The sequence below is a fragment of the Macrotis lagotis genome, chromosome X (genome assembly GCF_037893015.1).
Source record: "Macrotis lagotis isolate mMagLag1 chromosome X, bilby.v1.9.chrom.fasta, whole genome shotgun sequence".
NCBI lineage: Eukaryota > Metazoa > Chordata > Mammalia > Peramelemorphia > Peramelidae > Macrotis > Macrotis lagotis.
The window spans coordinates 10419166-10426106 of NC_133666.1; the positions used below are offsets into that span (position 1 = coordinate 10419166).

The 6941-nt window shown below is 44.0% G+C and overlaps 1 pseudogene; it reads left to right on the top strand.

Moving 5' to 3' along the window:
• The first annotated feature begins 660 nt into the window (after positions 1 to 660).
• On the top strand, positions 661 to 6143 carry LOC141498596 (oxysterols receptor LXR-beta pseudogene; annotated as a pseudogene).
• Positions 6144 to 6941: the final 798 nt, after the last annotated feature.

Sequence of the window (6941 nt, forward strand, 5' to 3'; positions counted from 1 at the left end):
CCAGATATTCTGGGTGAGGCACCAAAGTTGGGAAGGTAGCACTCCAGAAGGGTTAGTGGTACCTCAGAATGCTCATTAGTTTTCCTTTATATACATCTCTGACATACATCAGCAATGTATAAGTTTTCCAGTTCCTAAGGATCCTAAGTCTATGACTGGCTAGATGGGATGTCAGACATAGTCAAAATGTTGATTGTTTTTGTTAAGCTGTCTCTCTCTCTCTCTCTCTCTCTCTCTCACTCCTCCTCCTCCTGCTCTCCTTTCCTCTCTCTTCTCTTCTCTTATGCCTCCCTCCCTTGATCCTCCCTCTCCCTCTTTTCCTTCTCCTCCTCTTCCTCCTCCTCCTCCTTTTTCTTGTTCTTGTTCTTCTCCTTTTTCTTCTTCTCCTTCTCCTCCATCTTCTTCTTCTTCACTGTGCTAAGCTCTGGGGATACAAAGATCAACAAAAGCAGGTTCTTTCCTCAAGGCACTGCCATTTTCCCCTGGGAGACAACATGTAAACAACAATACATTCCAGATGAATCCAGTGCAAATGGAAATGATGTCAGAAGGCAAGCACAGGGGCAGGAAAGGCTATCTGTAGAAAGTGAGAGTTGAGTTGAGTCTTGAAGGTCAACAGGGAAGCCAGAGGCATAGGTGAGGAGAGAGACCATTCCAGACATGGGCAAGAGAAAGAAGGCAGCTTATGATGCTATAGCGTAGGATCAATGGAAGGAAGTGGAAAGAACGTTGTAAAGGCAGGAAGGGCCAGGTTAAGGGTTCGGCACAATGCCTGGCTTAGTAAATGTTTGTTTAAGTGAATTAAAATGCCAAACATAGGATTTTATTTTTAGTATTGGAGCCTATATGGAGCCTCTGGGGTTTATTTAAAAGGGAGTAACCTACACTTTAGGAAAATCATTTGGAAGATAAATTGAAATGGGGAAAGATCTGAGCCAGCAAAATGAACCACAAAGCTATTGCAGTTGCTCCATGATAGGTGATGAATTGATAGTGTGAGTAGAAAGAAGGATTTGTATTCAAGAGTTGTTGTAAGCAGATTGAATTTATGGAGTGAGTGGGAAAGAGGATAGAGACTGATGCCAAGGTTGAGAGTCTGGATACTGGGAGTGGGGGTAGGAGGAGGTACCTTTGACAGTAATAACTAAGATGGAGAGAGGAGAGGGTCTGGAAAAAAAGAAATTGAGTTCAGTTTTGTGTGTCAACCTTGAGATATCTATAGGACATCTATAGTTCAATTTCCAAAAGGCAGTTGATGCAAGATTGATTTTCAGGAGAGAGGCTATGACTGGATATATAAATCTGGGAGTCATATACCTAGAGACAATAATTGAGCCTATGTGAGCTGATGAAGTTACCAAGTGATTGCATAGAGGATGAAAGATCTAGAACAGAGCCTTAGGGGATTAAAATCTGAGAATGAATGATTAGAGATTTAGGAGAACCAGTAGAGAAGTGTCACAAAAAAGCTGGAGAGAAGAGGGTGACTGACAGTGTCAAAAGTTTCCAAGAGGTCAAAAAGAATGATGACTGAGAGAAAGCCATCCAATTCGGTAAATCCATTTCTTAACAAAATGTGCTTCTGAAACTTATATTTGGTGGATAATTTTGAAAAACTGAGTACTCAAAATCACAATTCTCAAATTCTCATATTGCAATATAAACAGATAAAGTGATTCCACTTATTAAAAAATTATGGATCTGGATAACGAATTATAAAATAATAATTGTCATATGTCTCATAATAAGAAATACCCACCTTGCAAATGAAACATGAAAAAGTAGAGGCCTAATTCTTTGTCGCTCAATTGGCCAGCAGAAGCAAAACTAATTGTATTTTAAAACTAGATATTGCTAAATATGAATGATAAAAAAAGCACATTTACTAAGCACAAATATGAAACATTTGGCTCATCTGAACAAGAATAGTTAATAGACTAGTCTTGTGATAGTAAGTTGAAACAGCCATGTGATTCTGAAAAATGATATTTTATTTGGTTAAGTGTGGATTAAAAGTTTTCTGGCTTATCAAAGTGATAAATAGTTTACTATTTTCCACACTGTCTTATTTATAAAAAATAAATCTTTTTGCTGTAGCTTATAAAGACAAAATATCTATCCTGTTTAATGGTTAAAAATGAATTGCAGGTGATGATATCACCAATGTATCACCTTGAGATATTCTATGCTTCAAAACAAGCCCACTCATAGAATTGATGTTATGATTATTTTTAAATGATAAATATGAAAATTGTAAATAATTTTTATCAACAAATATCTCCATATTTAAAATGTGTTTATGTACCATAAAATGGTAATTATGAATTTCGCTGAAATAAAATATGAGTTAAGAAAATTATGTGTTGTTTCATCAAGAGATGGTGGTTTAATAAATTTTTGGAGAAAAAAATCAGGTCATTACTATAAAACATTTGGAAACCTTTGGGTCAGGTCATAGATAGGGGTTGGTAACCCCATAAGTGGCAGAACAATCTAGTTAGGTGTCTAGGTCAGCAAATACCTGGTGATCAGGGTTGTGGGATAAGTTAAATAAAAAAGACACTGGATTTGGAATCAGACGCCACTGATTTCTGGTCATGTCTTTGCCATCTCCGTGACTGACTCTGCAAGATACTTCCTGTCCTTGGGCCCCAGTTTCCTGAGGGATTGGATCAGATGATCTTTAAGCTTCCTTCCAACTTTAAATCTGCATGTGAATATTTTTATATTCATATCAGCATCATCTGTAATAAAACCTGGAAACAATTTCTGTGCAGTGGTTGAGAAATGGTTGAAATGTGATATATGCAGGGGTGTGCTGGAGCCAATTCCAATGGTTCACAAGAGTTGACTATTACATTTTCAATGTGGGCATTTATACCTTGGAAATCATCAAATGCAACAAGTCAGGGCTTGACTGAAGATTTTGTTGCTTGTCTAGACCTAAGAAAGTGTCTCATCAGGATCTGATTTCTCTCTCCTCACACTCAATTTGGATCAATGTATCCCATGGAAACAATGGAAAGACTGGCAAATGGCCTTGGGGGGGGGGAGTAAGTAAGATTAGGGGAAACATTGTAAAACTCAAAATAAATAAAATCTTTAAAAAAAAGAAAAAAGAAAGTGTCTTATCCAATTAGGCAGATTAAACTTTTATGTCAAGAATACAATTTCTTTTTTTTTCAGAGAGATGGATGTTAAATGTTTACTAGCGCATTGCTGGGTATGTGAATTTAAATAAATTATGACAGATATAAAGAATTTAGACAAACATGGGAAGATTTGAATGACTGATGCAGAACAAAGAAAACAGAATATCTATAACAAAGAGCAGGTCAAAGACAATGGATGGCTTTGGTGCCAGGATCCTGAATTTTGACATTCAAAGCAAATGCCAAAGGGGTAAGTGATACACACCTTCAGCTGTGATCACTTACATGTTTTGTAGGAAGTATCCATTGTGTTCAATCAAGTTGGATTGATTTTAAAAAGGAAACAAAAGAGCTTCAAGAGCCATTGTTTCAGTATTGGCTGAAATTTTGGTCCTTAAATGTGTTTGCAAGATGGGAAGCAGATATTTTCAGAGATTAGGTAAAGAATGCTGAATGAGAGAAAGGGGGTCCAACTGTTGATCCAACTGCCAAAGGAGCATTTCTTTTTTTAAAAAAGATTTTATTTAGGGGCAGCTAGGTGGCACAGTGGATAAAGCACTGGCCTTGAAGTCAGGAGTACCTGGGTTCAAATCCAGTCTCAGACACTTAATAATTACCTAGCTGTGTGGCCTTGGGCAAGCCACTTAACCCTATTTGCCTTGCAAAAACCTAAAAAAAAGATTTTATTTATTTTGAATTTTACAATTTTCCCCCTAATCTTACTTCCCTCCTCCCATCCCCACAGAAGGCAATTTGCCAGTCTTTACATTGTTTCCATGGGATACATCGATCCAAATTGAATGTGACAGAGAGAAATCGTATCTAAAGGAGCATTTCTAAAGCCCAGGTCTGACTATGACATTCCTCTGCTCAAGAAGCTGCAGTAGCTCCCTATTGCTCTTAGGAACAAATACAAACCCTTCGTTGGGGCTTTCAAAGCTATTCGTAACCCAACTTCTACCTACCCTGGCATATAACTTAATAAATGCTGTTGATTGGTTCTTGGGAACTGATTTTGTACTCAGAGTGAGTACTGAATGGTGAGTGAGTGCCTCGGAAGAGTGAGTCAAAAGACAGGGAAGAGGCAGATACCAAACACCAAGGAACCATTCTCATAGTTACAGAATTCTGGGAGCTGTGATGACAGAGCCCTCACTGATATTGCACCTCTGAATAGCACAATTCTAGGTCCCTCCTGTCCCTCCTTGGGAAAAATGAGTACCCAATGAGAAACCAAAGGACCAGAGTTCGAGTGTGAATGGGAATTGTGGTAAGTGGTGAAGTGTCACAAGGGAACAAATGCTAGGTATGCTCCTTAGCTATCCAACAATAAGCATGCTCCTCTTCCCCTCTACAGGCTTGTTTTTACCTCATTAACAATGATGGGGTCGACCTCAATCGTGCCTGAGGTTCCTTTCCATTTTAGACCTGTGTAACCTTGGGCAAGTCACTTCCTTGGGACTTGGTTTCCACATCTGTAAAATGAGACAGCAAGACTAGATACACTGTGTCCCTTCTAGTTCTAAATCTAAGATTCTACAACTCTTTGAAATGACAAGATCCGAGGCCACCCTCCAAAGAAGCCCACAGAGCCCAAAGGATCTGAATTGGACAGTCTTTTCAGAATCAGTTCTTTAAAAATGTTGCGCTTGCCTTCATCCTGGCACATAGCCTTGCCTCTGATTAATGGGAGATATGGAGAGCCACCTTATTGCTGCACAAAGCATCTATTTTCTTTGACTCATTTTTTTCTCCTTGACAGCACTGAGTAAGCAACCAGAATTATGATTCTCAGGGACACTGATGGCAATTTTGCTGTCAACAAAATATTGAAGTCTTGGCTTTAAAGGGCACTGTTTTTGACTCCCTACGGGAAATCTGGGGACACCTTTTCATATTGCTTTGTCCTAATTTGTAAAATGGCACAGGTTCCTTTAAAGAGCCTCAGCTCTACATAGAGAAAATGAATTAATTAGGGCCACCCACAGCAAGTGTTGTTTTCAAATCAAATACTCAGGGCAACTGCAGGAGGTGAGGTTGATGGAGGCTTCCCAAGGCAGGACTTTAATCCTCTGTTGCTTTTATTGAAATTAGGAGTCAGGAGATCCGCAAGAAGAAGATGCTGAAGCACCAGGCTTCGGCGCTGGGCTTGGGGGTCCCCGCCGCCCCGGGTACCCCGGGTCCAGGCCCCTCCGACTCCCCATCCACCTCCCTGGAGGCCAGCGGCCGGGGCCAGAGCACGGGGCCGGGGCCCAGCTCACCCCAGACCAGAAGCTCATTATCCAGCAGCTGGTGGCGGCGCAGCTGCAGTGTAACGAGCGCTCCTTCTCAGACCAGCCCAAGGTCACGCCCTGGCTGCTGGGAGCCGGCCTGCAGGCGAGGGACGTCCGGCAGCAGCGCTTTGCCCACTTCACGGAGCTTGCCATCATCTAGGTACAGGAGATCGTGGCCTTCGCCAAGCAGGTGCCCGGCTTCCTGCAGCTGGGCCGGGAGGACCAGATGGCGCTGCTCAAGGCCTCCACCATGGAGATCATGCTGCTGGAGACGGCCCGGCACTACAACCACGAGACGGAGTGCATCACCTTCCTCAAGGACTTCACCTACAGCAAGGACGGCTTCCACAGGGTGGACCTGCAGATGGAGTTCATCAACCTCATCTTCGAGCTCTCCAGGGCTATGCAGAGGCTGGGCCTAGACGAAGGCGAGTATGTGCTCCTCATCGCCATCAACATCTTCTCGGCCGACTGGCCCAGGCCCAACGTGCAGGAGCCCAGTCGCGTGGAGGCCCTGCAGCAGCCCTGCGTGGAGGCCCTGCTGTCCTACACCCACCTCAAGATGCCCCAGGACCAGCCCCGGTTCCCGCGGATGCTGATGAAGCTGGTGAGCCTGCGGACACTGAGCTCCGTCTACTCTGAGCAGGTGTTCGCCCTGAGCCTCCAGGACAAGAAGCTCCCCCCGTTGCTGTTAGAGATCTGGGACATCCACGAGTGACCGGGGACAGGCTCCCCCGGTGGTCTCCGGTGCCGCCCTCGACCTTCCAGGCGCCTCAGCAGCCAGTGAGCTCTGCCAGGCTCCCGCAGGCCAGCAGCAGGCTCTGGCCGGGCCCTGGGGCCCAATGCGAGCTCCTGGGCCTGGACCTCGGTGGGTGGTCCGAGGCCCCGCTCTCCGAATTGCCTTCTCAGGGAAGGGCGGGTGGGTCGTCGACCTTGACTGTTGACCCCTGGCACTTACCTTTCCCGTCCTCCCCTGCTTACACAGTGCGATGCACCTTGAAGGGAAGGGGGTGACTCAACTCTGCCTGGGGTCAGGGGGGCAAGGCCCTCTGTTCCTGTGGCCTCTGGGAGACAAGGGGCCCTTCCCCTCCACTCCTATTTAATAAACCAGACAAAGTAAAATCTTAATAAAGATCTCAAAAAAAAAAAAAAAGAAATTAGGGGTCAGCTGGGTGGTGCAGTAGATAGAGCACCGGCCCTGGAGTCAGAAGGACCTGAGTTCAAATTCAGCCTCAGACACTTGACACTTAACTAGCTGTGTGACACTGGCCAAGTCACTTCACCCTGATTGCCTCCCATCTAGGGCCATTTCTAGTTGTCCTGATTCATATCTAGCCACTGGACCCAGATGACTCTGGAGGAGAAAATGAGGCTGGGGATTTAGCCCAGCCCCCTCACTCAAATCCAGTTCACATGCTTGTCATGGCATCACCTCCCTCATGTCTTGGTCTTCTTTGAGAACAAAGGATGAACCATCACCTGGAACATAGTAAATGATTATTGTTAATTCTGCTCT